General features: G+C 54.0%; 1 protein-coding gene and 1 long non-coding RNA gene across 5 annotated transcripts in view; one reads left to right on the forward strand and one right to left on the reverse strand.

The window, feature by feature from the left end:
* The window catches only part of LINGO3 (leucine rich repeat and Ig domain containing 3), a 45322-nt gene extending 40902 nt beyond the window's left edge, over positions 1 to 4420 (reverse strand). For all 4 annotated transcript variants that reach the window (XR_011136400.1, XR_011136399.1, XM_068920056.1 and 1 more), the window contains exon 1: positions 4372 to 4420. The gene's annotated coding sequence lies outside the window, so the exon portion shown is untranslated. The remainder of the gene's footprint in view (positions 1 to 4371) is intronic.
* On the forward strand, positions 3609 to 6122 carry LOC138062346 (uncharacterized). Its single transcript, XR_011136401.1, has 2 exons — positions 3609 to 3995; positions 5629 to 6122. It is a non-coding gene; the product is annotated as an uncharacterized lncRNA (long non-coding RNA).
* The last annotated feature ends 11492 nt before the right edge of the window (positions 6123 to 17614 follow it).

Consider the following 17614-nt stretch of genomic DNA (forward strand, 5'->3'; position numbering starts at 1 on the left):
TCAATGTTCCTACCATGGCCCGCGAGCCAGAGCGGCTCTCGTCATCTTTTCCAAATGCTCTCGTGGGTTTTAGTGCTTTACTTCATCTCTTCTCAAATCTCTGCTCCGAACATTTCTGCCCTCGCCTGTTCGTCTTGGTGTTTTTCCAGGACTCAAAACAGCCCTTCAGACTCAGGCAGCACCTCTGTATTGGGGATGGCTGCAACACGCTGTAGTTTGACAGCACCCTCCATCCTGGCATCTCCAAGCCCGCTGCACTCCAGCCCCAGCGTGGGCATGCCAAAGATATTGCATGCCCCCTGCTCCCTTTTAAGAAAATGAAAACCTCATTTTAGTCAGAGAGAAAGCTGAAAACTAGAATGCAGCAGGATCGGAGTTGTCTGCGAGAGCATATGAATGTAGAGAATGAAACCTTCAGAGTATATCCATTTCAGACAGAGAAACTGAGGCATGGTATGCACATTGTTTGTTTGTTTTGCTTTTTTATACTCACCCAGTGCCTCAATGGCACAGCAAGGAACAAGCTCAAGGATGGCCTCGCTTGAACCCCTCCGCCCCTTAACTCCGAAGGGATGTGGGATCCAGCATGCTGCGAGATGCTGCCGGCAACTGGTGTCACGGGTGGCCTACCCCTGTTAGTCCTTGGGCACCATAGCGAGCCACCGTGCAGAAAACCGAGATGAAAGAAACACAGTTCAAGGTGTCTGGGCAAGTAGGCAAAGTCCTCCAAAACACCCCAGGCCCCAACTAAGCCAGACTGAACGTTTCACTTACACCCATGACCTCCTGCAGCAGCTTCAGTCCCCCAGAGTGACGCAACTGTGAATGACCTGGGGGACGTAGGAGGAAAACCAGCAGCTTTCACCCGCTCTGCCCCGCTGCTGGGCTGCAACCGCCCCAGTACGGCAGCGTCACCGGCAGCAAAACTTGCTTGGCTTTCCCTGCTTCCCACGACTCGGGCATCTGGTGGTCCAACCCCACACCGCGTTGAGCATGCAATGTTGCAAAGGCCCCGAAGGGTTGCGACACGTGGGAATTGCAGCTGCCCATGCAAAGCACATCCCCTGCACATGCTCTGTGATTCAGGTACGCAACACCAGCCCTCGCTCTTTATCCCACGGACACAAAGGCAGCAGTGACACGGAACAGCCCAGCAAATATAGCTCCTCCATGACCGTCTGCTTGTTCTGCCTGGCCCCTGCCTACTCAAAGCTTTGGTTTCCCATGACACAAGCCTTTGCTGAACGTGCCGCTCCAAGCTGCTGGGCCACCGGGTCCCTGGCCATGTCAGGAAACCTCCAGGCAAAAATGCAGTAAAATGCACAAGTTGAAAAAGCTACATCAATTCCAGCGGCACCAATTTCAAGCCTTTAAACGTCGAGCGCAAACACATCCAGGCACCCCCATCCTTCTGTACAATCAGCCTCCAAATTAAGCGTGCAATTCAGGCCCGTAAGGTTGCTCGGAGGGGAAACTGCAGTGATTAGTTTAGGGCCTTGGAGCAACAGATACATATCTTACGGTACAAGATTAACATAGCTAACACAAATAGACACTGCTGAGCAGAGTTCAAAATATAAGAGAATAAAAAAAGCCCACGGCCCTGCTAGTTTCAGCCAGGGGACGGCACAAGTGCTTCACCCAGCAAGGGCTGCTCACTCTCAGCATCTACCTCAGCTCTCCTGATCGTGCTGGGTCTGGGCCCCTTTCTCTAGTCCCCTACTCTCAACAGGGCAGGAAAAAAGCAACATCTGCTGATGTTTGAGCCAAGAAATAGCTCTTGCTTGAAGCTGCTTTGCCTCCTGCTTCCCTCAGCCTGTAGGGGACACATTTGCTCCCGACTCTCAAGTTGTTTCTCGTGCTGTTTTGCAGGCTAGGCATTTCTGTGTTTGTGTGAGCGCATCTTCCCCCGAGCTCAGCTCAGCTGAGGACAGGAGGCTGTGGGAAAGGCTGCACATACACAACCGGGATTTTTGCAAGCCCCTGAAGACCATGAAAAACGTTGGTGCCTCATGAGCCACCTCTCCCCGCTGTTCTGGCTCCGTCTGGAGCCAAAACTCATGCATCTTCTCCAGTGGTAAGAGGCAGCACCTTTCCTCCCTCCCCTCACGTATTAACGAGGGCCTCAGAAACACCAGTGCTAAACAAATCAGCTCAAACGAAACCAGATCAATCACAGGCTGTCAAACTGGCAGCTCCCCATCGGATCTTTAATGATTCTTTTCAAGTCATGTTTAAAGGACGTACGCCATGTTTCTCGCAAGGGTGCAATTCTTCCAGGATGCTGGATGCAGGCGGCAGGTGGTTGATCCCTAGTTTCCAGCCTGCAGTGCAAGGGATGATAATGAAGCAAAGGCGAAGGGCAGAGCTTTGGGATGCAAAGCCCTGAGCCACTCCCTCGCCCACAGGGCGGACAGAGCACAACTGGCATCACTCTCTGGGGGGTTACAGAGCTTTGAGCAGCAAAACAGGCTCAGCCCATGCTCGGATGGGGCAGGGACCAAAGGTTTTCGTGCATATTATGAATTTTTCAGGCCAGCAACAGAATCTGGCCCCTGGCTTTAAAGACACACACGAATACATTGCACCAGGCAGCTGCTTGGCTTGCTCATTTTTTTCTTTTCTTTTTTTTTTCCTCCAATTCCTTGTGATTTTTCTGAGGGAGACGTTTGTATGAACTTTCTCTTTCTGCATATGCCTCTTTGCAATGCTTTCTCCCCTGCAGTAGAACCAGAGCTGGATAAACCAGCGACTGCTCTGGCAGTTAGCTCCGAGTGGGACGGCCGCTCCTGCCAGCCAGGCAGCCTGTCCCCAGCACGGGAGAGACCACGATGCCGGAGGGAGGCTACAGAAAAGCACCGTGTTCACAGCTGAGACCGAAAATAAGCAGCAAGTGGGAACTCTGAAAGGCCCATGTTGCCGAGATGTGGCTTGCCCGAGGCAATCCAGCTTCTCTGACCCACTGCCCCAGGTCCAACCTCTCCCGTGGCCACAGGCGGCAGAGGGGATGCTCTTCACTTCGAAGACAAGAGCTTGCGCTTTGGGTGCTGCCAGTTTGAGGGTCCAAACTCCACCACGTACAAACACTTGCCAGCATCTACCCACGAGCCGTTCTCTCTCTCTGCTCCCTGCCACACACCATTCATTCGGCTGTCAATATATTTTGCATGCACTTCTGCCTGTTTCTGTTATCCTCTCTCTTCCTGTTTGCTCTTTTTTCCTTCCCCAAAACCATCTCAGAATAAGACAGGGCACGACTGTAAAGAGCAGCTGCTCTTCTGCAATAGCTCCCTTGTGCGAACACTCGGGGAATTAGAGCACCTTTTGTCAAGTTTTAGCTCAATCCACTTTACAAGTGGATTAAGAAACTGGCACAAAAGTACACTGAATCTGGAGTAGGAAGAGGCAGGCTGCTATTCTGGAACTGCGATAGGAGTCGCGTATGCTGCGATTGCTGCCTGCTCCATTTCCCTGTGAAACGCAACCCTGGTAACATTTGCATTTAAAATCAAACCCAGGATTTTTGACAGAAGAATCTGCCTAGCCCTAAAATCAGTGCAGGGAGGGGGGGGGACAGGCAGGGCCCTGGGGTGGCAAGGAGTGAGAACCCGCAGGACTCAGGAAAAGCAGGACTGATAGGAGATGTGGAAGACCCTTCCTTACATCCAGAGGTGCTCAGACCCGCTCAGGTCTGCCAGGGAAAGGCTACGTGGGGCTGCGAGAACCATCAGGCAGTACCAGACACTCCTGAACCTAGTGGATGAAGGCAAGCAGTGGAAGACGGAGCGAGACAGGTTCAGCCCCAAAGCAGCCAAATGCACTTACACGCACAGCTCATGATATATTTGAACCCGAGGGCATTTAAACCATCCCTCTGATAGCATGGAGGGCAACGGACGTGCCCGCGGCTTCCCGGTTCGCCAAGACCCCCAGCCTGGGCTGAGCCACTCTCCCCAGAGGCTGTGGGGAGCAGAGGGGCCTTGCAGCCGCCGCAGGTGGGCAGCGGGCGGGCAGAGCCCTGCGGAGCCGGCGAGGGCCGGGGGGAGGCGGCGGAGACCGGCAGGGGCAGCCGGCGGGGGTCGTGCCGGGCTCCGCGAGGGGAGGCGGGGGAAGCCCCGAGGGGCGGCAGGGGGCTCTGGGCTCCGCGACGGCTCCTGACCCGGGGCAGCCACGTGTGCGCGCCCCGGGGCGCCCCGCCGGGCTCTGCCTCCCGGGCTCGGCTCGGGTCTGCACGGCTCGGCACGGCTCGGCTCGGCTCGGCTCGAGCTGGTGCGGCGCGGCGCGGCACGGCTCGGTGCTGCATGGCCCGGCCCGCTCGGGCGCGGCTCCCCAGCCCCGCCGCGGCTGCCCTCCCCGGGACCCCGCACTCACCGCTCCGCTCGGGCTCCGCGGCTCCCCATGGCGGCGGCGGCGGCGGCGCGGGCTGAGCCGCAGCCCCGGAGGCGGCGCGGCGGCAGCGGCTCCGGCCGGACCCCGGCCCGGCCCCGGCGCGTCCCCGGGGGCGGCGCGGCGGCGCTCAGCGCCTCTCCCCGCTGCCCGCCGCCGCTCGCCCTGCGCCAGCGGAGCCGCGGATGGGAGCCGCCCCCCGCGCCATCCCCGCGGCCACCGCCGGGCCACGGGGGAAGGGAAGGGGAAGGTCTGCAGGAGCGCCGGCCCCGGGCTCGGCTGCTCGCGGAGAGGGGACGGAGCCCGCAGCGAGAGGGCGGGGGGTCCCCTCCTCTCCCCTCCCCTCCCCTTTGGGCACGGCAAAGCGGGGTGCGGGGCGAGCAGCGTGTTTGGGGGAGAAGAACCTGGTGCGAGCAGGGTGAGGTGTCCCCCACCCCATGCCACCCTGCCTGGATGCCCCAAATTTCGGTTTGCCTGGGCTTCCTGCCATGCCAACCTGCCCAGGTGCCCAAGGCCAGGGTCCAGGTGCCCACCCAGCTGGGAGCTCCCCTGGGCACCCCCTGCATCAGAGGCTTCTTTTGCAGAGGCGATTAAGGACTAACCGTTTCCCCCCAATCCAGCAGGGAACCAGGGGCCAGCGGTATCGTGGCAGAAAGGGCACCGTGGCAGGGTCATCTGCCCTCTGCGAGGAACAGGCACAGCCCCCGGCGCAGCCAGGGCTCCTGCAGCCGTGTTCCCGCAGCAGGCTGTACTGGCCGTTCCCCTGCGGATGTGCCAGGCTCTGGGGCTGGTGTAGCACAGTCAGAAAGATGCCCATCACTGAGGCTAATAACACCTGTACCAGGGATGGGGAAACCAAGGATGCAGGAGTGATGGAGGATGGACTGAAGCATTACAGCCTCACCAGGACTCCCGCTGCACGTGGGAACAGTGCTCACCAATTAACCATTGGGAGCTTCCCCCTAAGCCTCCCACAAATGGGGGTTAATTAGGCTTTGAAGGTGAGCAGGAGCACTTCTCTAATTAGGGCTGATTTCCTTCCCCCCCAGGACTGTTGCTCCTCTGTACTCACTGGTGCTTTGGGCCAGGCTGGCTTTAGGCTTGCTGGCTATAGGGCTTCCTTCTGGAGCTTGCTGAGAGAACATGGGCTGCTGAAGCCAAGCGTCCTTTACTGTTGATCTTCTGTGTTACAGCCGATGATAATCACCTGAGTGCTTAAATTACATTTTCTGCATCTTACAGGGGTTTCAAGCTGAGCCTGGCAGCACATCCACCATTTTTCAGATGAGGAAACTGAGGGACACACAGCAATTCTCAATCAGCGATACAGAACGGGCACAGCCCTCAATCCCAGGCTGACTGAGTGTCATGGGCTCTTTTATTACACGTTCTTGCTTGAATTTGCTCCATTTGTGCAGGATCCTGCCAGGAGAAAAGCCAAACTATTCTCCTATCTCGAGTACCTTATTATTTCCAGTTGCAACTTCCATCCTTCTTCCCTTGCTGCAGCCCAGCGCTTTTGCTGATGGAGATTTCTGTCTGCCTCCTACTGTTCATTTGCTCTGGGATGTGGATTTATATATCCATTGCAGACACAAGCATCTCAGACTTCTCCTATCCCCAGCCTCATCCCTGGATCTGCAGTGAAAATCAGGAGATTTACATGTGGGTGAAGGAATTTTGTTGCTATTCTAAACAATAATAATATATGTACTTAATAAAAGAGGAGAAATCAGCATGAGAAATGTAACTGTTTTATCTGGAGTTGTATTTTTTAAGAGGCCTGCATGGCGGGGGGGGGGGAGGGAACCCCAGAGCAATGCATGTTTCATTTCAGTTCCCCAGAATGAAAAGGTGATTCTGGCTAATTTGAACCTAGTCATTAAGTCACCATTTCAAAAAGATAGAGTCAATTAAACAGCACTCCCCCCCACCCCCAACCTTGCTCTGCAGGCCTGGGCTGTTATTAATCAAGGGATAGGGGGAATTGCTTCATCTGTATGGTTTGCGTGCTTGCATTGCTGGGAGCCAAGTGCTTCTCTTTTGCCTGACAGAGGAAGCTTTTATGCCTGCTGGATCAGGTGAGAGATGTGAGGCCTGGACTTGCTGCTTAGTCCTAGTGGCCTTCTGGTACCCCTTCCCTGTCCTCTTGCCACTCCATGCACACCAGCGATATGAGCCTCTAACCAGGGGAGCAAGTTATATGCATCTCATCACGTCCTCTTGATGCTGCTACTCTTATTTTACTTTGGGAGAAACTGAGGCACAGCAACACGATTTGCCCAGGGTAAGGGAAAAGGCAGCTTGTGCCTAGAGCCCACGGTTTGGATTCATTACTCCCTCCCTGGGTACATCCTAGGTCAAGGGAGGCATCTTCCCATTTGCTTTGATGCTCTTTTAGCCTCACTTTGGTCATTCATAAAAGAACAGGGTAAACATTTGCAGAAAAACAAGCCAGGCTAGGGTTAACAACAAACATCCAGCTCTGTTTTCCGGAGCCTGGATCACCCCAGCACAGATGATGGGAACAGCACGGCTGCTTCATGCTCAACAGAGAAGCACGTGATGCAAGGTCCCCAAGTCTTGCTCTCCAATTAATTCAAATTGGCTCGGATAGGAGCGTTGCTCAAGGGATCTTAAATACGAATTAAATAAGGCTGCGTCACGGAGACAGGGAGGGTTTTCTGGGGCACTGCGGGGACAGCTCTGTCAGCCACCCCAGGAGGGGAGGGAGAGCTGGGAAACGTGCAGAGGACACAGCAGATACTGCTGAGGAGGGCAAATCTGACTGGGTGGGGAGCTCAGAAATGGAGTCACCATGAAAAACTGCAAGAGGTGGAAAAAAAGGGAAAGGGGACATAAATCCGCAGTTGGCAAGAGGAGCCAGAAAGCCAGTGAGGTGGCAGAGGACGGTAAATCGATGCAGGCAGGAGCTAGTAATGTGAAATGGCAGCAGCTTTGGCTTGAGTGCTTAGGGGCGTTGTGCCAGGAGATGGGGGGGGGGGGGGGGAAGGCTGTGCTGGGGGTCCGCATGTCCGCAAAGCCACCTCAGCAAAGATTTGTGGTCCCAGAGGGCCCTCTCTCTGGTCATTGCTCCAGTTTCAGGCCCCCTAACTGTTCTTGCAGCGTACCAGAGGGACCACCTCCCTTGGAGAGCTGTGCAGCATGATCCCAGCTCACGTTTGCAGGAAAGTCCGTAGGGAAAAAAGCACTGCAGCCCTGGGGCCATTTGCACACACAGATTCAGGGCACAAGGGATGGTCTCTCTGTTTTGGAGGTGCTGCTCTGAGCAAACTATTGCTGGGAGCATCTTGACAAGTTTTACTGTCTTTCTGGGTCATTTTTGCACAGACTCAGCAAAATAATAAAATAAAAATCACAGCTGCTCTGGCACACACTCAAAATCCTGAAATTCTGAAGAGTTTTTGGCTGAAACATGCCAAGGCAAAAAAAAAAAAAAATCCAGTAATGAGAGCAGTAAATTCCCCTTTGCCCCCACTTCATTCTCCCATTGAGGAGCAGAGGAGCTTTCCATGATGAGGTTGGGGTACCTCCTCCCACAGCACTACACCAGGAGCAAGGGCCTTTTCCTGCTGCCAACAGCTCCCTGCTGGCCCTGCTTGCTCCCTGCCAGCTGAGATGCAGCACTTGGTCCTTCCAGCTCTGGCAAAAGTGATATCCTCCCCCACCCCACCCTCCCAGTAAGGATGCAGCAGTGGGCACCATGTGATGACTACAAACCCATGATCATTAATTTTGACTAATACAAAGCTTAAATAACTCATAGAGGAAGCCACCTGAACAGTTCATGATCCATAAGATAAATGCAAAAGGAGCCAGTATTTGCCAGCCTGCAGAAACTGGACGATTTGGAAAGCCCGTTGCATGCCCTTTTGGTGCTGGGAAAGAGAGGGCTGGATAGATGCCGTAAGGGCTCAGGGGACACAAGGGAACCAGTCGTTGGTGGGACACCATCCCCAGGACATGGCTGGAGAACGGCTCAGATGCCCCCAGTACCAGCCCCAAACCAACACAGAGCACAGCCAGTCAAATCACAGGCCACCAGCCAGCGGGACTTGACGACAAGGACATCCCTAGGACTCGTCCCCCTGGGATGGGCACTGCTCGAGCTGGGTCCTGCTCTGGGACAGGCCACAATGCCTCTTTCCTGGGCACCCAACCGCTCTCACGGGAAATGAAAAGGGGGTTATTTCTTCCACCCCATATTTCTGCTGCTTGGGATTGTTTTGCAGAGACCCAAATTTGAGTGGAGAGTGACACCGCATGGCCAGAGACAGCAAAGGTCTTGGGTGCCCAAGGAACTCCAGGATAGGGTTGCATTCTCCTCTGGCAGGTAGGGCAGGTTGTCTCCTCCTCCAACTCCATCAGTGGGCTCTCCACCAAGATCAATGGCTGGCTCTCCCCACCACTGGCGCCCATCGCTTGCTCATCCATCCTTTCCCTTCCCACACAATCGCTCCATCTAGGGGGTAGGAGAAGGGCAGGAAGGAGAAATATAGGCAAGAGATAGAGGCCCTCCAGCCCTGGTGGAGCAGAGGGTGCAGGGGACCACAGGCTGCTGCCCACGGATCCAGAGCAGGAGGGAGAGAGAACAACAGCACAAGAGGAAGAGCAGGGCATGGGAGAAGCATTGCTCGAGCATGACACCAGCTTCAGTCAAGTCTCAATTGCTCTCACATCAGGCTGTTATTTAACCTGCCTCAGCCAGGTCTTAGAGAAAGATGCTCCTGGGTATCACGAGGATTTGGCTGCTGTTAATGCACCCCCTACACATGCGCCCTGTGTGGGACCCTTCAGCAGGTTCAAATCAGGGCAGTTTTGGGAGAGGCAGCAGATTCACACGCCCGCAGAAGGGACAGAAGCCAGGGGATCTGAGCACACCCAGGGATTTGGGAAGCACAGGACAGGAACAACCCCTTTTCTACAACACTGCACGCTGCAAGCAGCTTGCGTGACCACCTTTGCAGGGAGCCAGAGTTGTTCCCCTCCCTTGAAAGCCTATTTCCTCCAGCTTGCTCTGCCCTGACCCCGTTGTTTCTGTATCCATGGTTTTGATCTACTTCAGAGCACGAACCCCAGGGGGAAGACCTCTTACCCTTGTATTTACCTACAAAGCACCGGACATATGTACCTGCTCTGCAAACACAGCCTGAGCCAATGACTAATCCCTAGTTACTTTTAATAAATATTTGGTAACTAAAATAAAAGTTTCTGCAGCCAAGCACCTGCTGTTCTGAGCTGTCTCCAGCAGAAACACAAATCAGGCAAAAGAAAACCCTGCCCCAGACTATCAGGGCTTTGAGGGACAGCAAAGAGGAGATGGCAAAGCCCAGTGCCTGGCTATCCATCAGCCCTTGCTCCCAGCTGCCTCTTGCAAACCCCAAATGAGCCCTCCAACTCCCCAGCTCCAGGCCATAATCCTGCCTCTCTCCCCATCCTCCTTTGCCTTCCCAGGAGTTTCTTGCCATGTAGAGAAACCTCACCCACTGCAGTGTCTCAAAAGAGGGTGGATTTCTCCAGCCCTGATCCTAATATAGCACCAGGAGAGGACAAGAAGGTGCCTAAGCCTAGCTGCCCCAGCACATCCCCTGCAGCACAGCTCCCTGCTCCAGGGAGCCCTGGACCAGTTGGAGGCCTTCATACCCCAGACCTTGCCCTCTCACCTGCTCTGCAGCCAATTGGTTTCAACTTCTGGACCCACGTGTCCAGCTTCCCAGACCTTCACCCTCTGCTATATCCCCCTGCACTCACCTCCTCAAGCCACCTGCCCCAACTGCTTGCTGCCCTCCTATCCCTTTGCCATCAGCAGCTCAGCTGCAGCCCCTGTGCCCCTGATTTATATAGCTCTGCAGCTGGGGCAGGCACCAGCCAGTTCATTCAAGGCCTTTTTCATATTCACAGTTGAGGGGTTTCTGTTTGTCATGCTAATATTTTCCTGGAAAATGCTCCAGGTACCAGTATAAATAGGTAGGAAAAAAACCCACTGCAAATGGATGTTCTCCTATCTCTCTTTCTTACTGTGGTCCTCAGCTCCAAAGAGGTTTCTTTTTCCCTGCTGCCAAGCCAGGTCCAGCCATGCAGGGTTTTGCAGAACTGTCCCATGTCCACGAGGGTCCCCAGACTGTTGATGGGGCTTGGAGCAACCTGGCATGGCTGGGGCAGTGTGACAAAATGGAGGGGTTTGTGAGGTCAGGCTCTTAGAGCTCATGGGGCCAGGAAGTCCTGGGAGGTGTCCCTGTCCCAGGAGACCCTCAGGCAGCACATCCTTCCCGGCTTGCCAGAGAGGGGCTCTGCCCCATGCCAAGGAGCTGGGAGCCGTGCATCCACCTGCTGTTCTCTCCTCTGCTGGCACCCCTCCAAGCCAGCAGTTTGTATTTCATTTCCTCTCTTTTCTAAACAAAGCTGCTCCCAAAAAGCATGTGAATGCGTGCGGGGAAATCCACTAAACCTGTAAAGTCAGCAAGATCCGGGGCTGAGCCGACCACCACTGCAGCAAGTTACAGGGTGCTGCTGATAGATCGGGGCATACGGCGAGATGGCCACGCTGCCTTGGCGGAGGATGCTGCGCGCACAGCAAGAGCAGCAAGCCAGACGCGGCTGCCACCAACGCTTCTACCACGCTGGCCTGGCTCTGCCAACAAACCCAAATCCCCCATTTTTATAGCAGCTCAGAGGTTCCCCAAGAGCTGGACACTCACAGAAGTCACCACGGGGTGGGCTGTGGTCACCCTCGGGCAGTGTGTGGCTGCAGAGAGCTGGAGCCTGCAGACCTCAGCTACTGCTGCATCCTCTGTAGGCACCAAGGTTCAACCTGCCTAGAGATGCTACAGCTTGGTAGCATCAGCATTCCTGGCTGGCGCTTGCCATTTTGGGGTTTCCCCAGGCCCTTGGCAAGGGCCTATCAAACCGGTTCCTTACTCCACACCCAGAGTGAAAAAAGGGTGCAAATCCCTTCCCCAAGCATTGACCTTGGCTTTTTAACCACAGCCCCAACACCTCCCACATCAGAGCACCTGTCAGCAACACATGCAAACTGTTACATCTCACTGCTGTCATTTTATGGCTAGAGAAACTGAGGTATGGAGGTGAGCAGTGGTTTCTCCAGGCACAGGAGGCAGAAATCTTTTTTTTCTGCCCTACCCACTAGGCAATACAGCCTTGATGATAGTCTATCTGCCAGGCCAGGCAGCCTAGCTGGCTCCAATCGAGCTGGCCGGTGATGCAATGGGAGCTAGCAGAGCCAGCTTGCACACTGGGGGCCTCCGCGCCACACAGGCAGCCAGTCATGCAGACGTGTGGGCTCTCCCATCGGAGCTGACAGATGCTGCGTTTGCTAAAGGAGCAAACCTGGCAGTTGCCCACGCAGCTATTTTCTTCCACTTCCTCATCCTGGGTCAGTGCCCCACGCGATGCTGCAACAACACGGTGCCTTCCCAGTCCTCAGCACGTTGCGCACTGGCACAGAGGCTCCTGCCGCTGCCTGCCTGGGTGAGGACTGCCCAGACCCTGGGGAAGTAGCGGAAACAGCGCTGTCACTGCCAGCCCTGTGGCAGTGTCTGAGCACGCTCTGCTCAGTACCACCAGTGTCACCGTGCTAGGGCCGCTTCCCCACTGCGACTCTCAGGATCAGCCAAGCACTGTTATCTTTGCTCAGAGCTGGGGAAACTGAGGCACAGAGCGTTCAGTGCAGGGTACAACCCTGGGAGGGGGACACGCACAATAACCAAGTGCTCATAAAGAACCTGATTTGAGTCACTGCCCCCACAGACACCCCTGCGGGTGCCGGATGTGGAAGTGTGCATGGTCCAGCCTAGTTATGTGCTAGAAGCTAATAAGATGCATGGAGCTCATGGTCCTTGGTGCTGGCCAAATGGCTTAGCACAGGCTCAGTGAGGGGTTTTTCTTTCTGGCCTGTTTGGATGCATCTATCCTGCCATGTCCATGCAGGGATCACACCCGCTGAAGGTCCTAGCCCCATGGTGGTGTGCACAACCTCTACTCTGGCCCATGCTATGGCTCCAGGTTGGCATGAGTCAACCTGGTTTCTGCTCATGAGAAAGCGCAGGCGTGGGCTGCAGTGGCTGGGAATCAACCTGAATGTGAATCCTGGCAGTACGGGTGTCATCACAGCTAGCAAAATTGGACTATACGTGGGTTGGGATCTGCCAGGGCACCGTCTTGTGCAATGTGGCCATCTTGATGCAGAGATGGACAGGAGGAAGGCCTGTACAGCAAAATTTTACATAGTGCCAATTGTTTCATCCTCCTGTTTTCTTTGCATGGCAGAAGCACCTGTAGCTGGATCTTAGCAGCTGAACCGGACAGACCCAAGGTCACCTATCCATTACCCAAAGGAGTGCAGGTGGTTTCACGCTGGAGCAGTGCCCAGCAGGGTCCAAACCCTCCCTTGCAATCAGAGAGCTGGGGGCGGCTGCTCTGCTGCCTTGTAGCTCTCTCTCCATTAGGAAATTGCTCCTGATGAGATTCAGCCCACATTTCCCTTCACTCAGTTGCATCAGGCTCCTGTGAAATGTGCTCCCCGCCCCCGGCTCGCTCACTCTCCCTCCACGCATGAGTCCTGCCTGCATCTATCTGAGCGTGGCATCGAATCCCTCCTGGCAGCTCCAAGCTTATTTTCAAATATCATTAGAGCTGCTTTGCAGGCAATTGGGATTGCAGGCACCAAGGTGCCACAGACAGTAAATGTGCCATTTGCACCTGCTCGCCTGAAATCGGCCCAGGTGCCTTCTCTGCCCCATGCCCCAGGGACCCTGGTGGCTGTCTTCACACTTAATGCAAATAAACTATGTTCTCACCTCTGCAAGATTTTTGCAGAAGCTCTCTGGCAGATGCAGCAGCTGTGACATTCGACCTTGATCGGGCTTAAGGGCGAAGGGCCTGCTGAGGCTCTAAGTGCATCGAAGCAAACTGTCCCGAGCTGGAGAGGGAGAGCTCGGCTCCCCAAGAACCTCGGGGAGGTGGGTGATGGGAAGGGGTGTAGCTGTGTGGGTAGCTATTGGGAACTAGTGGCAAAGGGGGCTGTCCTGGCCACAGATGAAGAATGATGTCTGAGGAGGTGGATCCAATGGCCAATGAGTGCTTTATGTCCTAATACAGAATATGAGTGAGTTAAAATGCCAGACTTAATTCATTGACTCAAGCCGAAGCCATGCCTGCTCCCAGCTCTGGGAGTTGCTGGTTCCTGGTTATGGAGAAGAGAGATGTCCTGGGGCTGGAGACAGGACTGCTGCACACAAGTCACAGCAGTCTCATCCCCAGCCAGTCTACACAGAAGTGCATGGATGCATCACATAACGCCATGCAATAAGAGCCCAGAGCTGTGTCCACTCCTCTGTGTGGGATGGCTCTGGCTCCCTTATCATACAAGGATGCTGAATGTACTCTTAACCAGTCCATGCATCTGCTGAACCCACCTAGCAATGGGGTGCCAACAACAACTGCAGGAACAAGAGATCTCCCCTCCCAGACCCTGGGACGAAGACATCTGCCAATACCATCAGCCAAAGGATGTCCTCCTCCTGTATTTCTAATGACTCTCTATCAATTATGCAGCATTTCTGATACATCTGTTACTCTGCAAGACAATCACTTGGGATAAAAGTTACACTTTGATGCAAATCACTTAGGAACACATCCTCAGCTTCTGCTATTTTTTTTAAATTTATTTGAAAGGAACCAACTTAAAGCATCAAAAGCCATGGAGGAAACATTACTCCTGAGCTTGCGAAGAGACATGTGCAGAGGGCCAGAGGCAGCCACAGCGCGAGGGAAAGAGGAGGGCCTGCAGCTGCAAACATCTCACATGGCTGAGAGCATGCATGTCACAGCAAGCAGTGTTGGGGGGCTACAGCCCCCTTTCCAGCCCCCATACCACGCCGCATTGAATCCAAGCTAATGCATGGAACCTGAAGGACCAGTATGGCCAAATAGCCCCCGGAGCTCTGCTAAGACTTAATATGGAACTTGGCTGCTCTTCTGTGACTGCTGGGCCTTGGATAAAGTTCAAGTAGAGCACCCACAAATTGGCTGCAGTGGGCCAAGACCCCCCGTCTTGGATTTGGTGACCTCTTAATTTCCATGTTGGCAGCTACCAAAGGGCTCTCAGCTGCCTCTGCGTCTCTGCTATGTCTGCCAATAGCCAGCAGATGACAATGGTGTATAACACACTTTGATCCTTTTCTTATTGGAGGCTTTCAAGGTTTTATTCATTTTGCTGCTACCCTATCTCTGCTCATCCAGGCTACCCATTGGAAAGTGCCCTTTTAAGTAAAGTTTGATGGCGCAAGGCTACACAGAGATGAGGTGCCAGTAACGCCTGACAATTCTTCGTCTTCCCTGTCCTTGTGTGTACCGTGTCCAGAGTACAAAATCAAACGGCAAGGGAAGAAACTCCCCAAATCCTCTCTCTTGCTGCCCCACTGATTTCAGCACATGGGATCCTGCATTCTTTGGCTGTCAAACTCCTTTCATTCCACAACCTCAGAGTGGGATGGGAACCATTATGCTGAAAGACAAGACAAATTATGCTCACATGCAATGATGGTAGATCTGATTCACAAGCCAGGAGGGTCTACATGGTGTAATTTGGGATGAAACATAGCTGACAACTTCTTTAGTAACGAGGAAGATTAGAAAACTTTTCTTTAAAGAATGCATTATTTCTTATTAGTTTAATGCAGCTGTCATGCTCATCTAAGGGCTCCACCTCATCTGCAGGGTGAAAGGGCTTTCATGGTTAGGAAACAAATTTTAAATAGGAAATGGTTTAACAGGAAAGGGTTTTAAATTTGCCAGAAAGGTCATGCACGTGTCTGCGCCTTGGTTTCCAGGGGTGTTGGCCAACGCTAGTTGGAAGATGGCATATGAGATACCAGTCTCCCTGCTGGGGAGCTCAGCTGTTTCCAGCTGTTGAGAGCCGCATCTGGCCCATGCGTGAAATTTTGCTCTTTCTCTGTCTCCTGTCTCCAGAGGCCCTAGAATGTGGGTGGGCACAGAGGGCTTCAGCTTTCTGATGTAATAGCCAGATGAAGCAGTGGTGAGAGTAGGCAAAGCACAGACAACCTTGGGCTGTCTTCGCGGTGCTCTCTGTGTGGTGGAGACTCCCCAGGGAGGTTTCAGACAGCTTTTCCGCAGATGGCAGACATCAGGACAGGCCTGAGCTTTGTTTTTTGTTCCCAACAGAGAACAAAATGCCCTGCTTGTCCAGAGCTCAGAAGGAGCTAATGTTCTCCCGAATGCGTGGGAAAGAGGAGTCCTTCTTCCCAATACCCCCTAGACCTTGCAGCCCTAGGAAGATTTGTCGAATGGGCCACATAGGGTGGGAGCCTGGACACGGAGAGGAGCCCTGAGGTAAAAACTGGCTCTAAGGTTTGAAGCTACTTTTCAAGCTTGATACTGAGGGAACTGGCTTTGCTGCTAAAGGTTGTCTGCAGCCAGACAGGTAATTACAGCTTAGCTGTCAGCATTATTGAGACGCAAATGCCTTGGAGGCTAGAGGAGAAAAAGCTCTCCTTTTGCCTTTGATAACTCAGTTGTGGGGTTTGCACAATCCCAGTCTGGTGTCATGGACTGCAGAGGGCTCTAAATGGAGCATAGAGGAGCATGGGGTTGGAGGATAGGACCCTGAGGCCAGAAAAGCAGGGTACAGGCTGTGGGCTGGGCTGGAGGAGCCTCCGAGGAGCATCAGCAGCATAGGTGAGAACTCAAGCTGTGCAGCAACACAGCGCCTGGCGCTAGGCCAGCATTATTAGTCTCTCACTTTAACAGGCAACAAATCCACCCACATACTGAATCGAAGGAAAAACTGTTTGGAAACAAGGCCTCTACCTGGCAAATGAATCCAGATACATTCTACCCAGTGCCTCCCTATCGAATGCATCTATCCGCAAGGCACCCATCTCTGGGCCGCACAGGGTACAGCTGCATGACTGAATGCACAGCCCAGCTCTCACCCATATACCTCACCCCCTTTCCCACCCCAAAACTGGGTGCCCCCATGTGGCCTGCCCTTTTGGGATGGTCCCAGAGCCATCCCCAGGACCCTTCTGAGCAGCGCTAGCTGGCACAAGCCAAAGCCACGCCAGGATTTAATGATTGAAGGCCTGGCTTAATTACCAGCATGGGCACGGGTGTGAAGGCAGCTCCTTCTAAAGAAGGCTAAGATTTTTCCCAGCCCAGGGTGCAGAAGAAGCAGGAGCTCAGAGACAGCCATTTGGTGAGGTTTTGTGGCATGAAACAGTGACACCATGAAATGCCAAACCTTGATGTCTTCCAGGCATGTGCTGTGGCTCCTGCGAAGAGCAGCTGTGGCCACGGTGGCCTGAAAGACACAAACACTGTGCAGTACTATTGCAAGGAAGAGAAGGTGCTTTACAGGGAACATATTGGCACCTGGGTGCTCAGGTGCTGCTTAGGCAGCACACTGCAGCAGCAGGGTGTCACTGCATGGAGCCTATGGCACGTGGGCACAGCTCCCAGCTCCCAGCCCAGGACCTGTATGGGACAGATAGAACGAATCCTGGTACAAACACCTACGTTGCATGGAGCCATTCAGAAAGGCAGAGTTTGGCTCCTTCCCAGCAATGATCTCTCCCCATAGCCCCAAAGGCAAAGCCCCTGGGGCAAACAGTGCCTCAGTCTAGCACCCAGCCTTGTGTGCACCTTGCGTGCATTTTCCACCAATAGGTGCTCAAATATTCTGCAAAGGAAGGGAAGAGGACCAGGTAGCTTGAGGGAGCGGTCTCCTCCGCTATAGCCGAGGCCTGAAACTCAGTGAGGCTCCGTTCACCCCTTGGTTCGAGTGACAGCTCTGGCCACCCCTCCACCCCCAGCTCATCTCTTGCTCTTCCATTCCTCTGTGTTCGTGTCCCCAGCAGCGTGGGACTGTTTGTAGGCAGCCTCTGTCAACTGACAGCCACCTCAATTCCACTGCCAAGTCAGCCTCGTTTACAGAGGGGTAATTAGGGCTCCAGGCAAAGGGACACTATTGCCGACTTTTGCATTTTCCTGAGCCATTGTCTCTGTTAGTGTTTTCTAAGTAGGTTAGTTAAACTTGGCAGGATCTTTAGCAGGGCAGCAGATGCCTGGTTCACCAGGCTGCTGGGAGGCAATAAGGGAGGTGATGGGGTTTTACTGGGATACGGGAATTGAACGGGTCAAAACATCCATCAGAAAGACCTAGGCGCAA

This window comes from Struthio camelus, chromosome 26 (genome assembly GCF_040807025.1).
Source record: "Struthio camelus isolate bStrCam1 chromosome 26, bStrCam1.hap1, whole genome shotgun sequence".
NCBI lineage: Eukaryota > Metazoa > Chordata > Aves > Struthioniformes > Struthionidae > Struthio > Struthio camelus.